Below are 21,640 nucleotides of genomic sequence, written 5' to 3'. Positions count from 1 at the left end.
CAGGACATTTGTGACTGATTTAACGTAGTGACCTGACAACCTCCATAAACTGCCCTTACTCGGTCTCAGCAGTAAAATGAGGAATATTAATCCAACTCTGACAAAGGCACCCAGAGAGGGACTTAGTCCGCTGCGTGCTCCTCCGCTTGCCCGCGTGCCGTCGCGGGAAGCCTCCTGCCCGGCCACCCGCTGTCTCTGCTCCTTTCCCCACGTTTGAGCCCTGCGGGACGATGCTCCCGCGGCAGCTCTGGCTACGGGGGCACAGCCTGGACCAGGAGGCAGAGACCGTCCAGGTGGTGAAGGAACAGCCCAGGAAGAGTTACAGGGAAGGAACATTTGGGGAGAGCCGAGGGGTCCCTTAACTTTTTGATTAATCGGCAGAGCCCAGTTCCCTCTCTTCAGCGAGACTAAAAGTGAGGCACAATATTTTCCCTAATATTCTTAAGTGACATTTACATATGCCATTAAAACGAACACACACACACACACAAATCATCTGGCAGGACTACCAAATGTTGGCAAAGCCTAGCTGTTAGGTTGATTTTTTTTTTTTTTTTCCCAAAGTACTTATTTAGCTTGTGGGGGGGGGGGCTAAGCGCCCGCGCCTGCAGAAGGCAGCGTGCCTCCCAGCACTGGGCTGCGCTGCGTCTGCGCGCAGAGAGGACTCACCCAAAGTTAAAGAGCAGCTGGCATTCCTTATAGTAAATATTTCCCTTGGCTAACTAGTATAAATGAAATTCCATAAGTGATTATTCCATTCTGCAGGCAGATGTCCTAAAACGAGTTGCTAATTCTCAGAAAAACTCTTAGATTTAGTTTCTCACTTTCCTGTTTCTTCTCTAGTCTGTCACCCAAGGATATCAATTGCTTGTTGCTTTTAGTATATGCTGCCTTGATTTGCATAGATGTCTTGCATAAGTTAGTCCTATTATTGTTCTTCACCATGTAAATAATTTTCTCAAATGAGTTGCAATGTTGAGCTAAAATAAAATAGGCATTATGCTCCTGGGTCTTTAGGACTCTAATCCTGTTTCATGTAATAGCTATAGCACAATTTATAGGTTAAGCTCAGAGAAGTAAAACTACTGAACTCAAGGACACACTTTCAGTATACTTATTGTGAAGGTATAAGGACATGAAAAGCAGCATATCAGAATCCCATTGTTCCAAAAAGCGTCCCCAAAACAAGCTGGCAGCTTCCAAGCTTTTTATGTGCATTGGTGCTTTGCAACCTAAATGGCAGGCGTGCCACGGCTTTTCCACCCGCGGACAGAGCGAGCCACCCGACTGCTGCCGGCGTCCTAACGCAAAACTCGCCAATTGACGGGAGCGCTGCCCGAGCCGGGAGCGAAACCGGGGCAGGGGAGAGGGCTTCGCTCCCACCCGCCACGCTGCGCTCCTCGGCGGTCTCCAGGGCTTTGCGCTTGTCTGACACCTCTTCCCTTACGCCCTAAATCCTTGTTCACGGCAGAGGCTGGAGCTCACGACCCCAGTAGGCAGCTGGGGATCCTGGAGCTGGGGGAGCACTACCGAGTTTCAGAAAGCGGCCTGGTAAGGATGACACAGGACCACGCTAGACCCAGCTCAAAGTCCTGCGTACGCTCAGCAGCGCCTACACACAGGAGCGGTTCGGGGGGTTTGGTGAGAAAACGTAGTATCAGCAAGGGCTAGAGAACTGATCCTTTGACCTATTAGAGTAAAACGATATCGTAACAACCCCTAAAATCTTCATTAACATTATTTTTAAAATGATTATGTAACTATCACCACACTTCTTCTTAGAGCTGATTACAAAAATGAGTGAGTTACTTTGCTGCTCTCAAAACAGACATTTCCAGCCCAGGCAGTGGCACGGGGTATTCCTGTTTCAGGACAGAAACTTCAGCCCGGTTGTATTGGCTAGACAGGATATAAGAAAAGGGAAGCAATCCGTCTCTGGATGACTGTCTTGCACAAGCTAACTCTTTTCAGCTGGCAGTTTGTTTTATGTGACTGTAGGTCTGCATTAAGCTTTGCTAGTCTTAACTATGAAAAATCTCTCTCTCGTTCCCTTTTCTCGGCATTACCTGCTTAAGGAGGCTGAAGAACTTGTACCTGATTTTCATTCAAAGTCATGCTGGCTCAACCAAAGGTGATATTTTAAAACTGACATATTTAAAATTCTGCAAAACCTTGTGTGGACACCTTTAGTGCACTAGAAACTCAACATAGCTAATTTATGACTGAATTACCTGATTTAAGTTTCAGTGGTGCAGCTCTGAATGTAAATGTGCCCTGCGCTAATAAATTAAGCTATAAAACACAGCAAAAAATCTGAGCACTCTAGTTGTTCCTTTGGAGAGATGCCAAAAATGTAATAACACAAACAGAATAAATTTACTTCACGAAAAAAATCAATTTTTCCAAGTAGCACCTGTGTTTTGCACTGTCTCATGGTGTGAATACATTCATTTACAGACGCACACGAGTAGGCTAATGGAGATTCTGTATATTCAAATACCCATCAGCATGCTACGCCTTCATCAGAAACTCCAACATAAAGCAGGACCCAGAAGTCTGTCTGTCTTGAAACAAACTGAGCAACTGCTTACACCTATTGTTGCAAACTTTTGTTGATATGAATAGTTACATTAACGAAGCCCTTTGAATCAAAGCTGGAGACTATTCCTATGATTTTCAGTAACATTTTTGCAATCTTTTCCTATCTAAAAGCAAAATTACTTCATCAATCCTTTAACGATACAGATGAAGTTTCATTACCCAGATTGAGAAGGTTTTCCAGTGCTTTTGAGACCAGGTAGCACTTGGTCATGGTGGTTGCAAACAAGCAGAGAATTTACTCCAATTTTAAAAATATCAAGAATTTTGAGGATTTAGCTTGTTCAAAAATAAAAAGTCAGAAGGAGAATTCCATTCAGCATAACAGAGACGTATCCTGGGTCTGCCGCCTTTTATAATAATTTATTTAGCGTCATTTCCTCTAAAGGAGAGATACAAACACACAGATTTTCATTACCAGAGACTAAAGACTGCACATCCATACTCTTCAACAGGACACTGCCACTAACAGCAACTGTATTTCCCTGAACAACCTAGGAACTACTGCAAAATAGGAGCTACTTCCAAAAATGCTTTTGTTTTCAATAATCATCCTCTTGCTATATGAATGTTCAACATTTGTGCCTATGCAAGGAGCTACTGGATAAGATGCTAACAAGTGAATGTTAGGAACATGTAACATAGCTCCTAGGTTTGCAGGACCAAGTTATTTTTATAACTGTAGTGAATATATCGAGTACAACGTGGCTCCTCTGTTTATGCTACTGGATGTAAAGAGCCAAGGAAGTCCCTGGAACTAATATTCAGGGCATAAGATTTTGAATAATAGTAAAACACCTTGAGTTCAGAGGTGCTTGTGCTCCTGGGAGCATTTGAATATCCACTGGCAAAGCTATGCCTTCTTCAGAGCTTCCAATCTAAAATTGGCCTCCGCTGCCCCTTCTGTCTGAAACAGCCCCTGAATAAGATGCTGACACGCTACGTATCCCAGTGGAAAACACACAGCGAGGCAAGTCTGCCGGAAAAAAGACTCGCGTTTAACACCCCATGGAAAAGACATGAGCTCAGTCCCGGCTCACAAGGGAAACGCAGGATGTAATGAATCACACCGCTTTGTGGGTGGCTACACAGCTAACGTGGTTTTCCAAAACACGATCCTCCCTTTATAGTTTCATCCTTGAGAGCTGAGTATTTTGAGTAGCATGAAGAAGGGTTGCTAAAACACGGCTAAGTGTAATAAGTTTTAACGCAGCTGGAAGCCAAAGCAGCAACCCTATGAAAGAAAGAAATGAGGAATGTAGGTCTGAGCGCTTATTAGGTAAGAGCAGGAACGAAAAGAACAAGTGGTTTGTAAAACAGTTATTTTAAGAACATGTGATTACTTTGCTGTACTAAACAATCGCTGTTTATAGCTGTACCCCTATACCCTAAGCGCTACCTTAAAGTACCGAAGCAAATACATTCATTACCTTAAGGGATTGTGCGCTTTCAGATATTTATGCAAACAAAGTTTAAAAACCTGAGTGTGTGAATAAATGTTAAAAAAAAAAACTATTTATTTCTAGAAACACAGAATCACAGAATTACCAGACAGTGCTTGCCAGCCTGCGGCACTGAAACACCGGTAATTAGCCACCACTGCGTCTTGTTTAGGCGTTGGGGAGGGGGTAGTATTTGTTCAGTTTTCGAGGGAGCGTGGAAGGAAAGGGAGCTGGGACACGAAAGCTGCAGAGTTTTAAGAAAATATTTTAAGAAGCTTTAAATATTTAAGGTTTATATCTTGAGAGCTTTTTCTAAGGAAAGTCGATGAAAGCGTGAGGGGCAGCAAGAAATAACAAACGTGGCATTTGAAAAATTTAACAAGGTTGACGATGGAAGTTGAGGTGCTCAGACAAGAGAGACGTTTTGATCCCAAGTGAGATGAATGATGGGCTGGGGCAAATCGGGGGAAAGAGCAAAAAAAGGGCACGAGAGGAACAGGGGAAGGGGTGGAGAGCCCAGGAGAAGGAAGCCCCCTGGGACTGAGCCTGACCAACCATGAGCAGGTCCCAGGCCCAGCTCTGGCGGGTGAGTCAGCAACCCCTTAGCAGGTCTCGCTCAACAGCAGCGCACCCAAATACTTTGCTGCTCTTTTAAAGCTGCAGTGTAAAGGCTTCCAAAGTCAGAACAGGTGTCTACTGCTGTAATTCAGGCCCTTGTGCATGCCTTGCCTGCTACAACGCAAACGTTAACCACGTAATGCTTTTCCACAAGACCCATTCTTCCCCAGATGGCTGCCGCACGTGGCCCCCTCCCCTTTGCCCTTTTGGGCGAGCTCTGCTGAATCTCACCCAGCAGTCAGGAGAGGCTGCGTGCAGGGAGAAGGCTGAGGGGGGAAAGCTCCTTCTCCCCAGCCACACGTCGTTTGCTCGACAAGCACCCAGACACGCGCTTCATCCAGTCACGCTGTTCCTCATCCCTCGTTACGACCGATTGTCAAGCTCCTATTAGTTTTCTTGGTTTAGGCCTGAACACGTAGATACAGCAGTTCACCTTGGCCTCTGAGAGGCCAAGATCTTTGGGGATGGTTCACAACTGAAGGAGAGAGAGAAAGTGAATCTCAGATCTTTCCCATACAACTGTCCCTTGGTTACTGAAAAAGTCTTCAAAGCTGGAATAATTTTTTATTAGCTCTAATAATTTAGCTGTTTTCCTATTATAGCAGGAGTGCCATGAGGCAAAACTTACTAGCCCTTGTAATAGACACAACAGAGGTCACGTTTTGACCATTGCTTAGATATTTAACTTCCTTGAAACAATACGATTTGTTAGATTATCAAATGTTTTTTATAACATTCTATTTAGATTATAATACGCTACCTGGTCTGAGTGGGGTGCTTTTAGGTAGCGCTACACTACCAAGTAATATAAGAAAATTAGTACTAGTATTGAAAGACCATGCAATATATAGTAAAATAGAAGGACATGATATGACAGGGCTGCAAATACTACCTGGGAGTTGTGACCTGTCAGCCTCAATCCCTCAAGGAAACCAGAGGATATTTTTTTGAGACTTGTTGAGGCTACAAACAGAATTTGAACATTATACAGCTCAGCAGCTTATGACTAAAGACCGCGAACAAGTTGTCTTAGTTTCCACAGTGATGGATCTGAGATGCAGGCAAATAAAACTACCTGACACACAACTCAAAAATATGTTAGGCCTAGGTATGATCGTACTGTCTCATCCTTAAAAACACACAGGAGCCCGATTCATCTGTTCAGACAAGGTTACTGCTGCCATAAAAGATAATCTGCCATCATCTTTTCTTTCAGAAACAGCCTCCTGCTTGCCTATCAAGATAAGATAATGCTGTAAGAGCTTCTCTGTCAGAACCGTAAGGTCAAAAGAGCAGCCTGGTATTAAACCTATGTCTCAAATTCCTTTCGCTTCAGATGTCACAGACCTCTCTCGGTTTGCTCACCTGACCAGGTTCACAGGAGGACACCTCACTAAGGCGCCCCTAAGTAACAGGAGTGGAGACATGCCCTTCTCAGGCACCTCCTTCACATTGTCAGAGTGCCTTACTGTGAATGACAGTCAGCCTGATGCCATAAGAGAAATGACTGGAAATAACAACATCAAGGAGGGAGTTACACAGGGAGAAAAATGTAAGAGTGACCGTTCCTTCTGTTTCTATAGTACGCGATATTCACATACACAGCCAAGGACAGCCCTGCGTTGTTGCAGCGCACCACCACCTTCCTGAGCTCAGCTCTGACTGGGAACAAGGGTGCAAGGAGAAAAGAGAGCGTCTCCATCCCCTCCCGGGTCAGTCCCTGAACTCTGCGAATACCTTTCAGAAAGGATACCTATGAATCACGCGTGACAAAGAATTTTTTTTACCCATAGACTTCAGAAGTGCTTGGTAAGAGAGATGACTGTCTTCACCACTAATCTCAGGGACTAGAAAAGGGAAGAGAGGGAAAGTTAAGTGGTATGTCAAATATCACAAACATACTCTGTAGAAGACTAGGAAAAATGCCCAGACCCTTTACTTACTGCTGTCATATATCTTCCCACACACTGCACTGCCACGTGAACCACACAAGTGTCAGAGTTTGGGTTTTCTTTTTCATGGGGCAGACCTGCCCTCTCGGAAGCCATGCAAGTTCACTAAACTGTTTCTCATAGGACAGCAAAATGTCGTCAGGTGTTTCATACATTGCAACAGTATGAGCACAGTAATTGTACTGCTCCAATACTTACCTCCAATAGTTTAAAATAATAGTTCATTTACATAGTTCCTAGTATCATTCTAGTACTACTTTTATTACCTTACTTGCATAATTGGTGAAAAACACCAACTTTTTCCATTGTTGAGGACATTCTCGGTTTTAGGGAAATTTGATTTCTCCTCTTGCAAGACGGTATCAGTGAATGCTAACTTCTCTGAAGGAAGTTTGAATATTACGGATCAACCGTTTCATTTTAAGTTCTTTTTAAAAGTACTTTTCTGGAATTTGTCATTTAAAATTGCATGCTAATCAATGATTAATGTTCCTTTTTTCATCTTTGCCCTGGTGTGAAAAGTAAAATCATCAGCAAGACAGAAAAATTATAAATCGTCATTGGTAAGCCCATATTTGAGCATCCTGTAAAAAGATTTACAAAGTAGACAGAGGTTTAAAAAAAAAAAAAAAAAGGCAGGCAGTAGAACACTTTAGCAGTCTTAATCTGAGACAGTGTTTGAACTGAAAACATATTTAGATGACAGAATCATGTACAGAGTGTGTCTGTTTATCTGCAGTAATACCATCAACCTAAGCAAACTTACGTGAGTTGATTCTGAAGTTAGAGACTAAAGGGAATGAAGAATAAAATAGGTTGCAATAAAATAGGTTTGCTTCCTAGGACACAAGCTAACTGGCAGAGGTTGCAAGGTCTTATAGAATTTCTACTAGTAGGTCCAAAAAACAAAACAAAATAAAAGACACCCTACAAAGGGCATCAGTTAGGAGGGTAACTGAACACAGGGAGAAAACTGCTGCATAAAATCTAGGTGGTATATATACAAATCCACATTAACTAAGATCAGTGAATGATCCATAAAAAAAATTGTGGAGCCCTGTAAACTTCATCTACTACGGATTCATTCTTACGGAAGAGAGCAAAAATGAATAGTTCAGAAGGATAACTTCTAGGCCACCATAAAGCTACAGCTGTCTGTTGGACATCTGGTTGACTGCTCTTCTTCTAATTGCCCTGCCAAGACATGTGAAAGATGCTTCTTTTTGTCCACTGCATAAGCACATGAACATAAATATTAGGAAACAAAACATTTCCCAGACATTTGCAAACAGGTCAAAAGATTCACCTCTGGCTTTAACTGACGGTTCAGACCAATTCTGTTTCTTAATTGCCCATGACAGACTATGCACCAATTCCCATTCCTCAGTGTCTACACACAGCCTGTTAATAACGCTACAGAGGCCATGAAAATAATAGTTTAGGTATCTACATGCTACTGATATCACTTTTAAAAGCAAGCAGGCTGAACATCCATGATGGATGAACCCTTACAATAAGTAAATTATGACAAACTAGTGTTGAAATTGCAGTATGATTCTTTTCCCATCCTTTCCATTTTAGGGCCTACGTATTATTGCAAATTTCAAACCTATGGTATTGTTCTTCTTTTATACCTCCAAACAAATACATAAGACCATATATTTCAAAGGGAGGGGGACTTTTCTTTAATGATAATATAATCTTATCATGAGAGGCAGCTTAATTTGTTGTCAGCAGACATTACCTCATGAAAAGCATATAATCAGATGACATTTGTGCCAATGGCGTTTTTCAGAGATTTTAATAGAAAGTGCATCTTACCATCGTCTCAGATTGGTTTCAGACTAAACTACCTGAGAGCCATGATTGCAAGTGAGATGAGCAAAGTGATTTTAAAGAGAGACTAAAGGAAGATGAGTAAAAGCAAATTTCAAGTTTATTTAGGTTGACGGTATTACTGCAGATAAATAGACACAAATTATTACACTCTGCACATGAATGTAGCATCTAAACACGTTTGCATTTCAAACGCTGTCTCAGATTAAGACTGACAAGATGTTATACTACCTGCCTTATTTTACCTCTATCTAGTCTATAAATCAGGATAGCTGATGATATTAAAAACTCGTGCATTGACACTAAGGCATTCTGATGATAAAGTAGCTCATGTTCTTACAAAAGTGACCTTATATTAACTTCTTTCGACCTTCATTTCATTCAGTTTCCAGCCTCTTTCAGTCTCAAAAGTGAATAAATAGTCCCCGAGTTTTAAAGAGTTACAAAGAATGTCCCCCCCCCGCCAAAATCTCATTTGCAGGGCAATTATCATGTTGGAAGTAATCAACATTATTGGGCACAATATTCAGCAAGAACTGCTAGGTTAGAAATCTATCTAGATTTCTAACTAGGGACGCAAAAGCCTCCACTTTTCAAATGGTAGCTCTGTCTGAAGAGCTAATCCTCCTTGTTGTAATACCACCCTGTTTTGCACCTGCTTATGAAATCTGCAGGTGAACACTAGTTCATGCATCAACACCACTTATACGTAACAGGACTGTCCCAAGCCTAGGAACACCACCTATCACCTCCCTCCATCCTTGGGGTGCCCTTTATAAGATGACCCAAACTAAAAGGGAAGTTAATCTGATCCGTCTTCTGCTGTATGCTATTCCCTTTTGACTCTCTCTTGACTAATATTTTCCTATGAGGCACTGTAGCAATGCTTTACTTGAACCCAGCTATATATTTGATCTATTGCTTTGACCTTGTCTAGCAAAGCAGTTATCTTATCAAATAAAGATATCTGGCTAGTCTGACACAATCTGCTTTTGTTAAAAAATACACTGCATTTTATCCAATTTTCCACATAACTTTATGTCCTTGATTACCCTTTTCCCTCAAAACTTGTTCAAAGACTTTACTTACTATTGAGGTCAAACTAATACAGCCATCCTCAGCCCAAAATGCTTGTAATCCTCTGTCCTTGACAGCTATCCTAGGTCAGACATAAAGCTGTATTTGTGTGGACAGTTGAGCCCTGACTGTGCTGGTCAAATATTTTCCCTCAAAACTGTTTTTCAACAGAAAAATAAACTTTCCACTGAATGAAAATGCCCTTGGAAAATTCTGACTTGTCATTGAAATGTCAGGCATCTAAACCCAGAAATATTTTCATCTGAGAAATCAAAGAACTACCTATTATAAATGTTAATTTGGTATCTCACGGGAATGGTAGTTTGAGTCCCTCACTGTGATGGAAAATAGCTCCCCTGGATGGGTGATAGTCAAGAACTGCTGTGACAGAACCAGAGTGATTCCCACCATCACTCAGATACAGAAAATTATAACTTAGGACAGGGCAGACACAAGGCTTTTGCCTGCAGTCTGTGAGGGTGTGCGCCAAAAATAGCAGAGGGAGCCACTCAGTCCGTGCTGCGGGAGAAAATTGTTAGTTACGCAGGCAAAAGAAAGTAGTTGAAAGTGTCATAAGCCCTGATCTGGATCAGGGCAATGCCAATGATCCAAGTGGGATAGACGAAGGAAAATTGTCCCCCCTAAGGGCTCCCTTTGGGCTGCTTAAGTCAAATTAGGAAGAGACAACCTCATTTAAGTCCCTCATGATATAGATGCTAACAAATTGTCACACTACTGCCAACTATTAAGCATTTTGGATAAGGAGCTAACCACATTTCTAGAGACTGTGCCTACTGTCTCTCCCTTCTGCCTTGTGGGCTCCCGGCAGAACCAGCATCTGTCCCCACGGGACTGTCCCATGCAGAGGCACCAGGGACACGGTGTCCCACCACCCCTTTCTTGGTAGTCCTCCTGTTTTTCTGGGTCCACTTGTTCCCAGCTGATTCCCTGAGGCACAAGCTCTGCTCTGGCTCTTTAGGGGAAGAGAGGAAGCAGCCATGGCAAGGGGGGAAAAGCAGTCCCCTCCAGGAAAAGCAGAGCTGGGCACATGCCACCACCCAGCTCCAGGACAGCAGCCAGGTACACAGGAGCGAGGAAAGAAGCAGCATGGGGAGGGGATGGGCCACACTATATCAGATGGTATAGAGCAGTGCACAAAACTAGTATTGTAGATATTGCTGCAACCTAGTAATTTTGATCTTGTTTAGCATGATAGATATTTCGAATCCTCAAGCTCCTCTAGTTAACCAACAGCTTTTTATCAGTTTCTATGACAGTACTGAAGACATCTATTGTGTGGGACACTTATTGTTTGGGATAGCTGTAGCAAAATAAACATTTGACCTTCTGAAAGCTTGTCCGTCACTACTTGTACCCTGGCTGAGTCCCTATGCACTTGCCACAGCATACGAATAACAGGTCTGCAGAAATGGACAAATTAGGAGATTGATGCCAACTCCCATGAGATCTTCTGTGGGATTTGGAGATATTTTTCCAGTATAAGAAAGAATTGTCCACAGCTATAATTGTATTCATGCAGGAGGCAGAATTAAAAGTCAAAATGACTTCCAATCTAAGTAAATGCCTTACAAACAGCAGAATTTTCACGATCCTAAATGAGTTAAGTGTCCTTCGCAATCTATTGACAAACTTGAAGTTAATGATTATAATTGAGTACAAAGACAACACAGCATTGTCAGACCCGATCAGGAACTACATGTTCATAGTCAAAGATAATGAAATATATGTTTCACTGGTACAGAACAAACAGAAGCTTAGATGATGTGTTTCAAAACATTGCCAAACTAAATGAAGCGCAGTTCAGTAACCAGAAAAGTAGGGATGAGTGAGGGTAGCCACATGGACATAATTGGACAACCGGGCACAGAAGACAAAACAAATGAAATGGCACTTAGGTTAAAGACTAAAAATTTCTCAGATACTAAGCATGCCCCCTTTCCAAGGGGAATTAACTTGTGTGAGTGCTTCTGTGGGTTTCCTGGTGTCAAAGGGCTTCGACAGTGCTAACTAATTTAATTCTTAAAGCTCAAATTTTAAGCAACAAGGGGCCTTTACTTTATCAAGTCTGGCCCCCCGAACATCAGACTATTAAATTTCACCCTGTACCTCTGCATCGATCGCAAGAACTTGTGTGAGTTAAAGGACACAAGTATTAGGAAGGTATCCACTCCTGATAAGAAAAATATCAGTGATGGAGAGAGCTTACCACCTTTCCCAGTTTTCCTCTACCTAGTCAAAAAGTTAAAATGTGGGGGGAGGGGGTTATTTCATTGATTGTTTTGGGGGGGGGGGGGGTTGTCTTTCAGCACAGATTAAGTTTTCTGTCCTGCACTAGTTTTTTTTAAGTATTCCCGTATCACATATTATTTTCATGTAAAGGTGCTTAAAGATTTAACTAGGTCACTATTTTATCTTGGGGCAAAATGGGGGGGCTCTTTCTCACATCCTCCCCAACTGTTTGAAAACCATTCTAAATTGCAGACCACCAAATCGGCCCTGGTGTGCCAGCACTGGTCTCACTAACCTTTTACACAAGAGCCCTGGCACTCTAGTTTACTCTCTGCTCGCTGGTTGCATGCGTTAGTCTTCCTGGAGCTCAGGAGGAGTCTCTTGGCACTGCAACCCGCAATCACTGCAGGGTAGTTTGACCCTCCTTGCTTTTTTCAAGATACACAACACTGCATTTGTTTTTTGGAATACAATTAAAGGAAATATATTTGAATGAGAGCAGCCATCTGTTCTGTCCTTATCATGATTTATCATTATTTTGTTCCGTGTCATCCACATGTTTCATCATCAGTGACTTTATAGTGGTAAAGTTATTGACTATCAAATTTTTTATTGATCCTCTAAAACCTGCACTGAAACACTCATCAATTCACGGCAATTCTCCACTGGCAATTACTATGCCAGGTCTATCAACCAGCCAGTTCTTAATCAATGTTTCATTGATACCATAAAGAGATAACTTTTAACCGTAATGCCATTCCAGACGCCTTACAAAGCTTATTAAATGCAGGTCAAACAAACTTGTAATTTCATCCAAGTATAAAATTAGATTTGTCTGACAAGATCTATTTTCTATAAAAACATTCTCAACAGCCTTATGTTTAAGTTAAATAGATGTTATTGCCACTGTGTTACAGTTGTCTTTTCCCTGAAAGCCACGGGGGTGGGGAAATAGTTTAAAATCCAAGATTAGACTCTAAAAACATCTAGCTCCAGAGTTTACATTTACAGAGGCTGCTATCCTGGTGAAGGTTTCTAGAACCAAATACCAGAAAATAAGAATGTATTTTCACAAATTTGTATTATGTGGTTCTAAACTAATTATGTATCATTAATGATTGTCAAAAACTGTATAAAAGAAAGCCAACTTGCAGTATTAAGTCTGTTTTGTATTTAGTCCCCAGGTTCCACAGTAAGTGTGCTGAAGATAGATGTAGTCTAGTTTAAAATCATGTTTATAAAATTTAGATAACATCTAGTGCAAGACAGTAACAGTCTCCAAGCACAGCTAAGCATCTTTATTTGAGCCTTTCTTCTTCCTTATTTCTGTTTCATTTTATTTAGTAGAACTTGACTGATCTTTCAGCCAGCTCGTTTCCTGGCACAGCACCGCTAGCTCTGTACGTCTTGTGCGGTATCTTGGTGCCAACCGTTTCTACGCTGCAATGTTATGCACAGTTCAGCAAGTCCTCAGAAATGAGGCTGCTACTGCTAAGAGATGCAATGGGCTTAGCAACACATTTTGAAAGTTTCCATACTTTCTACAGTCCTTCTTCATTCTTTTTTTTCTTTTCTTTTTTTTTTTTTTAAGATATCTTCATGGGCTTGATTTAAAAAACTATTGAAGGTTATTGGCTGCCTAATAGATAATGAGCAGCCTTCAATTTTGGTTTATTAATTAACAAGTCAGTAATCTAGGTATAATGCTCCACACCTTGCTGATTCAGGTGCCAGTGGCACCAGTGCAGTTTTCGGACTTGCGCTTCCAAACACCTCGCAGGACTGCCGCGGCTCACACCGCGAGCCTGGCCCGCTGCCGTAGCTCACCTGGAGCATGGGGGCGACCTCACACCCGCTCCTGCTCCAGGCAGTCATTTCACACACCTCAAGATGAGATTTCAGTTCTTTGCTTGATTTTCCATCCTCTGCGCGACAGTGCTCCAACTGTTACAGAATCAGCTCCAGCCCTGCCGTTACAGAAAATCAGCTACAGGGACAGGCTATCCACGCTCCACTCCACAGGCTTAGAAAACATTTTCGTACCTGCCAGGTCTTAGCAGTCACAGGCGTTCCTCAAAGCAGAAGCAAGCCCGGCTGCTCGCCGACACCCTGGGAGGCAAGGACCGTGTTTTGCATCCCCTTCTGCAGCAGGCTGCAGAGCTACATGAAAGTTCAGGAGGAACTCAGCTCCCCATAGAAAACACATCCCCTCTACATGCAACAAAATTTGGGAAGAAGTCAGAGAAGTCACGTGCCTCCAAGTTCCCAAATTCCTCCCTAGGCTCTCACAGGGGTAACACAGCTCAACACGCTCAGCCATCTAAGTGCCATCACCCAGTCCTGGTGTCATCAAGCATCTGATATAAAGACCCAGTGATAATTTTGAAGTTCATTAAATTATTCTGGGCCATGTCTCTACTAGAAAAGGGAAACAGGCGACTGCATGCATTTACATAGGGAAAAACAAACAGGCATCTAGAAGGAAAATAAGGTAAACGTGAGCTCTCTGAGTCAAGCTTTGCAAACAGGAACCTAGATCTAAATCAGTTAAAATGTGAAGGTATTTGGAAATGAGCCACTAGAGTGAAAGCCGAGCAGCAAGGGGAGTTTTGAAATCTGATCTGGATTCGGGATTCAGTGCAGGAGCTCTGGCAGAAAGGGGACAGGACATGAAAAGCAGTGATCTCAACAGATATGTTTCTTAAACTACATTTGTGGAGCAACAACAATCGTTCGCACACAGGATAGCTGGCTTTTGTGCTACACATGACTCATGACTGCAACCCAGTCGCTGACCTCTCCCTCTGTAACCAAACAGTGGAAACGAGAAAACCCCAGGCGCATTCACGCTGCACCCTACTTTTCCTCATCTCGAGTATTGTCTGCATTTGGCTCCGTGCCAGCAGTGGTACATGTGTGCAGTCGATTGCACCAATAAACAGAAGGGAAAGACGCCAAATTAAAACAAAAGTATCCTTCATAATCTGTTTCCAGTACCTTTCACTGGAAACACAACGAACTGTGAGACACGAGGGAGGCAAGCTTTAAGAAACTGTTTTAACCTTTCTGAAACTGCTGCTTGACTAATCCCTGCGGCTTCTCTAATAACATATTGAAATAATTCATTAAAAAGAATGAGAGCATTTTATACTTTAGTCAAACACAGCAGTGACAGCATTACAAGGGCACGGCTTTGCTCATACTGTGGCAGACCCACCAGGTACCAGCAGCTGACGTTCCACCAGCAAATGCAAAAAATAAAGCCCTCCAAGTACATCTTGTAGGTTATACAGAAAAAAAGGGAGAATTTCCTCACCCCTCCAAGAGTCCTAAGGTCCAGCATCCCCTATTGTCTCAACTTGCACAGCTGTAAGATTGCTACAATATCAGGACTAAACATCCCTGTATCAAAGCTCCATGGTCTCTTCAGGCTGTGAAGGCGACAGTTTGAATACATGCTGTTAAACTAAACATCCTTCTTTTTGCCCTAAAGTGAGCGCCCTTTAATACCATTAGATCCCCACATCCCTCTAAAATGTAGCGAAACAGAAGAAAGGTTTATAAATTCTCATTGTAGCTTCTAATTTGGAATACCTTACCTCCGCAAAATTATATCCCCTTTAAATCTTCATTCCAGCAAAAAAACATTCTATTTTTCCCGTGCAGACACATTTCTAATCAAGCCATAAAACTCATTGGTTACACTTTCTTTTGATTTTCCCTGCGTGTCTCAAAGCTTCTCCATTACAGCACAGTGTTCCCACTCAACAGACCATGCTCTGGTGTTCACAGACCCCCAGGAAAGCCTTTCTTGCAGAGACAGGCTTTAACAGTTTGGTCATCCCCCTCCAGTTTAGTCTGGCAATAGAAGCAGCGAGATGAACTACCCCAACAGGAAACCCAGCGCTGGGGAGGGGTTGAGGGTTTTTTTGTTTTTTACTTGATTTTTGCTATATTTTTCCTGATTTTATATTTTATGAGCTCCTCTGTCACTCAAAAGGCAGTTTAATCTCTTTTAATATGGATCCTCTGTACTGTTACTTTAATTTGCCACTTCCAAACAAAACATTCAATTTTTCCTTTATTTTTTACCTACTGAGAATCCTAAGTAGTCATATTAGGATATAAAATGCATATATGTTTCATTCCCAGCAGTAAAAATACCCCTTTTATCCCTATTTAGTGAAAAAAAAAAAAAATCTTTCTTTTGCTACGAACTCTGCCATAATCCATTATTCCTCGATTGTTCCTTGCTTTGGAACTGCTATACCTCTTAAGAGATTTCCTATAATGAGTGTTTTTCAATTGGTCTTTGTTTTAAAACATCCTTCCAGAAGCAAAGATCTTGCTTGCCAGAAGGCTGCTTTCTTCTGATTACAGGGGAACCTATTCCTGTGCAAAATGTCTTCCCTTCCTCAACCGCAGAGCTCTCCGCTTCTCAGCACGCTTTCTTCACAAACCTATTAGAGATTTCCAACTCCACCCAGGCAGCTAATTGTGCTCATAACATGGGTTACGCACTGGAAAAAACTGCTAGAGAATCAGCACACAATCTCGGGACCAAACCGCTCACAGGACTAGAGATCAGAGGATATGTTAAACTAAAGTAAACTATATTAAACAAGGTTTTCATTAACAAAGGCTTTACAAAGGCTGTCCTGCTCTCAGCAGCTCAGCTCAGCACCGAGAGATTAAAAGACTTATTTTCTTTTTATAGTCACTCGCAGTGCCTCTTGTTACACTCATTAACTGTCCATAAGTGCATCACATCAGTAAGTAAAAGAATACGCCTCAAAAGTGCTGGAGCATGCTCAGGTCTTGTCCCACTGGCTTTGAATCTTCTTCCATACCTGGAACTGGCATTGTTTCCCACAGCTGTACGAGTGAGCAATAATATCTTTCCATGAATGCATTGGACGCAATTCTGCTTCTGTCAAGTCTGCCAGGGCTTCACCCAGCGTAGGTCACCTTGGTGCTCTGCTTTTATATTCTACAGGGATGCACACATCTCTGACCACGGCTTTGTTTCTATATTGATATTGGGCCAACAAAATAGCTCTCTGGTCTATCCTTTATTACTGTACCAAACCAGCCTTCAAAAAACTCTCAGAATTTTCATTTTTAGAATTACTATTTTCTTCCCTTCTGGCAAGACACTCTTCCCTTTATTTACTCTGTTCTTTTTCCCCCCCATCAGCTTCTCAAAGAGCAAAAGATTCTGTTATTTTTATACAGATAATTCTGACTTTATTTTATCTTTATAAAAGCTTCTCTATTTTCGTTAGCATGTTTACAAACACAAGCAAGTGTTAGAATATAAGATGCACTGTTCCTCCAAACCTTCCTCCATGCTTGCATCTCATCCCTCAACAAAACTGTGCGAGACAAGTTTTGTACAGAGTTTTCTCATATGGGATCACATTTCACTTTCAAGTTGCACCATCCTCTGACATCTTGGCAACGCAGACGCTGGAGATTTGTCAAAAACAATCTCTACAGGTTTATGAACCCTTTTCACTGTTTTTGCGCAGCTATGTTTGTGTAATGATGGAATATCTGACTGCCTGAAAAAGTGCCAAATGTTTCTTTTGCTCTCTGAGCATAGTTTTGGTGCACTGGCTTCAGCTCTCGGTCCACGTCACCAGAGGGCCATAGCGGGAACACCACGCCAGCTGTTCCCGACAGAGCCCGAGCAGCGGCTTCGTTGCCTCGCTTGCACCGCAGCGCTCTGGCTTGCTGTGCGGGGAACGATAGCCTTCACGTCCGGGAAGCCTTGGTCGCTCTCTTGCAGAGGTCCCCCCACCACCCTGTCCCCAGCTCTCCTCTCCCAGCACAGGCACGCTGCCATCGCTGCTGATCCTGGCACCGGGCTGGGCAGGGTCGAGTTGGTCGAACCCGACGCAATCTCTTTGCCAGAGAATTGCTTTCTCTTTATTCGGATCAGACCTCTTCTCTCCTTTTCGAAGACGTGATCCAACTCACTCACGCGGGCAAAATGGATTTGTACTTTGCTGTGTTTACAACCGTTCAGGTTTGCCCTCCCTGCACCTGCGCGCAGCCAGTCTCGCGGTGCCATGGGCCCGAGGACGGCGCTAGCGACGCCAGCTGCTTTCTGGGACCCTTCTTGGGCAGACGGTAGCGCCAGGGACGTCCTGGCCGAGGCCAGCCTTGCAAACCCTCCTCACCTCGCTCGCTCTTCTGCGCCCGCTCTCTCCGGCTGGTTTAAGGCCTGCGCTTGGCCAGACCGCACCAGCGTCCGTCTTCCTACCGCGGCGGCTCAGCTTGCTCCGGCCGGTGGTTTCTCCGGCTGCGCTAAAGGAACAGCGCAGGTGGGAGCTGCTCCCCGGAGCGGGGAGTCACCGCCCGCGACGGCGCTCACAGCACCGGCCCTGGCGCCGGCTCACACGCAGACCGACTTCGTAACTTCCTGATACACTTCCTACGCCTTCAAGTAGGCCAGGAACATATATTTTTTTCTTTTTTTTACGATTCTGAAATTACCTTTTTGAATTCCATGGTCATTAAGGTTTTCTCAAGCTTAATGATTTTCAAGCTTTTGGTTCTGCTGCTGGCTTTGAGGTCATATTTATTACATAAAAGTCTACATTATTTTTACCTTTTTTTTTCTTCTAGATATGTTTAAGAAAGTACTTCCCAGCTATGAAAATGGATGCTTTTCATACCCTTGTAATTTCCCTGATACAGAGGATGTTGTGTTTGGTCTCTTATGTTTTGCCTTGGGGGTTTTGGGCTGAGATTCGTTCCACCAAACTTTAGGTACCTAATTATTAGCCATCTAAGCCTAAGTTAGTTGTTCAGAGTCTTTTATAGTCAATAAAAGGAAAGAAACTCATTAACTCAGACACTTGCAGGATGACGCTAACTGCCTCGGGACTTGCCCATTTCTCTGTTATTGACGAAGAAGCAAGATTGAAAGATAAGCTTTAACTCAGATATCCTACTACCAGATGTCTGAAGTTAGGGGAAATTATGTCAATTTTGAATCACACACATTTTTCTGAGAATTACACGCATGCCATCAATATCCTTTTCTTTTTTTCCTCCACCGGAACTAACTTTCTTGGAGAGGTATTTGCCTTCGTATGCAACCCTATGAGAACGCAAAGTAACTTGCTTTCAGGCATTTGCCTTTGTAATGAACGTATCCTTTGCTTTCTCCCTTGCAATAACCTGTTGAGAGCTACCCTGTCTGTGACTTCACTGTATGTTTTCTATAAAGCTATATAGCTGATGTCACTAGTGCAAAAGTCTTACCTCATGTGTGTGCGTAGCTGATTGTGATGCATCTCCAACGGACTGGAGTTTTAGGTGGTTGGATTTTGGGGGGGCGGACAGTTTTTTTTTTTTTTTTTTTTTAAATGCAGCTGCTATCAGGGAGGTTCTCCTCTTCTCTTTAGTTGCCCTGTGTAGTCTGTATCCTCAGAAGCTTTTTCTGATGTTAATTTGTCTGACATTGGTACCTGCTCATATATTCCTTCTGAGCCTTCCTTTCGCATGCGCTATCCTTCTATTATCAAGAGTAGCTGCCTTACCCACTCATCAGTTATATAAGCAAGTCCTCATTTATTTCTCAGATATCTTTTATCTGCACGGAGATGTTAAATTTGGGACATAATAGGCTTCAAATAGCTTGAGTAACATGTCTCAATTTTTCTCTCTGCTTCAGCAAGCTCACAACTAGAAACCCACAGTCTGCAAATAGCCCAGATATTTTACTCAATGCATCTTAGAGAACAAGTCACTTTTCAGTGACTTAACCACATCAACACCAGTACAGATCAACTCTATTAACTCCTTCCATCTTGCCCAGATCTGTGCAACGCTTCCTGCTTCCAAGTCCAAAGCAGCACATTTTTTAGTCTTATTCTGCATGAAAGTCAAAGTTAATTCTTTGGTCTGACACCATGTCTGGCTCCAGACTCTGAAAGGAAAGTCAGACAGAACAGGATGCATTGAACTAGTTATTACCACTGATTTTCCTCCATCCTTCCTGCTCTCAAACGTGAGCAAGAGGCAGATGGAGACAATGAATCTCAAATCATTCAAATATTGTGAGACCCAGTAATCTGACTTTGCATGACCATGGCATGCTTCAACTTATCTTCAGTCATTTAGTATTTCAAATTACAATAACAGGAGAGGGAATCCAGCTGGGGGCAGGGGGTTTGTTCCTTCTTGGTTAAAGGCGCTCCACAACAAGAGCAGGGGGGTCCCAGAGCGCTGTGCTGGGAGCAGAGTTCCCCAGCACCGGTCAGAGCGGGGAAGAGCTGTCGACACCGGGATCAGTCACTCCTTCCCAGCCTCCTCCACAACCCAGATTAGATCATCCTTATGCATTAAAGAAATCACTGTGTGGATCTCACAGGCGTCTCAAAAAATATACGTGCCTGCTACCCTAACAATGACATCTAATACTTAGATATAATACGTAATAGCACGCTGCCCTTTTCAGCTAGCCTGCACTGACAGCTCCCCATCCTCCTTGGTGCACGAGAAAGACTGTCCGCTCTGGCAAGAGTCAGGAGGAGAGACCGCTCTACCAACCTCTCCTGCTGGTGAATTTAATCTGCTGTGCACGTCCTTAAGACCCAGAAGGTCCCTGCGCCCCGCCAGCTCGGGCGCGCACACAAGCTCTCGCATCGAGTAACCCACGGGCCTGGGTCAGCCCGGCGCAGCAGCCCAGCCGGGCTACCGCCGCTCGCGGTTCGCTTGCTCTCGCACAAACGCTGCCTAAAGGGAAGTGCTGCCTCTTTGGGCTACCACGTGGCTAGTATCAAAATCATTCTCTCTAAAAATTGAAACTTCACTAAGGAACAAAAGATCGTTTGTCCATAATAAGGAAAACATTTTGAAGGGACAGAAATCATATCTTTTCCTTTGTATCCTTCTTACATGTGTCCCTTCATAAATACAGAAGAAAAACACTTATAACCCTAATTTACAAACTGATTTCAATCAAAACATCCACAAAAGGGACCCTTTAGAATAAAAGGCTGCAAACTACAAGAAATCCTTAAACAAATTGCACAAAGGAAAGGTTTTGGGAGTGCTGATATTTACCTCCAGGGACTTACACCTACAGAATAAATAATACCTAATAATGGAAGATAAATGATATACTTGCAACAAATATGTATTTATAGCACAGCTTGCTTGCTAACTAAAGGAAGCTAGTCCCTGAAAAACAATTTTGTGATTTTGTAATATAATTTTGATGAGCATTACAAAAACTCATGTAGTTTGGGGCTTTTTAATAGTATACATTGTACTCTAAGTCTATTGTAGTCATTTTGGGGGAGAAGCTATAGAGCCATCATTACATGATGGGGCGAAAGACAGCACACACCTTCGGGGCCAAACACAGGCTTTTATGGAGCCAAAGCAGAGCTGCCATATGCATTTCAAACTGCGGCCACCTCTTCTGCTCGCGTGATTTGCTTGCAAACTATAAATTAACTTCTTCTCAAAACTTGCAGACAGCATGCAGTAAGTCAGGGCACAGCTGTCATTACTATGCTTTTCAGCAGAGCAACTCAGAACTTCACAGCTGGACTAAAACTCATTCTGCCGCAAATGAACCTCCTTCAGGTCTTAGAGTCAAAACAGCCAAATCATTTCTGCCAGCACGTTTTTTTCTGTTTGATCATGCTGATACCACTAGGTCAAAAGTATAAATAAGAATTTTACCAGCATTCTCCAAATTTGGACAAAACATGCCCATTTATCAAAATGTAGTCATTTCCAATTTCCTGAAAGAAAATTTTGAGATTCTGATTTTTCATCCTGATATGAGGGCAAAGACTATTTTGAAATCTTAAATTTTTTTTGCAGAATGGAAATTTTAAA

At 42.7% G+C, this 21,640-nt stretch overlaps 1 protein-coding gene and 1 long non-coding RNA gene across 3 annotated transcripts in view; one reads left to right on the top strand and one right to left on the bottom strand.

Moving 5' to 3' along the window:
* The window catches only part of LOC138068153 (uncharacterized), a 237,532-nt gene that overhangs the window by 168,848 nt on the left and 47,044 nt on the right, over positions 1-21,640 (bottom strand). The window contains exon 1 of one of the 2 annotated variants that reach the window (XR_011142805.1): positions 13,817-14,743. The exons of the other annotated variant lie outside the window; for it this stretch is intronic. This is a non-coding gene — a long non-coding RNA (uncharacterized lncRNA). Of the gene's footprint in view, positions 1-13,816; positions 14,744-21,640 lie in introns of those variants that run through there. 2 annotated transcript variants of the gene reach the window in all.
* Positions 1-21,640, top strand: part of SLC9A9 (solute carrier family 9 member A9) — a 215,471-nt gene that overhangs the window by 185,886 nt on the left and 7,945 nt on the right. The window lies entirely within an intron of this gene.

This window comes from Struthio camelus, chromosome 9, assembly GCF_040807025.1.
Source record: "Struthio camelus isolate bStrCam1 chromosome 9, bStrCam1.hap1, whole genome shotgun sequence".
Classification (NCBI taxonomy): Eukaryota; Metazoa; Chordata; class Aves; order Struthioniformes; family Struthionidae; genus Struthio; species Struthio camelus.
Note: the sequence above shows the minus strand (reverse complement) of the source record. Positions and strands in the feature narration are given on the sequence as shown.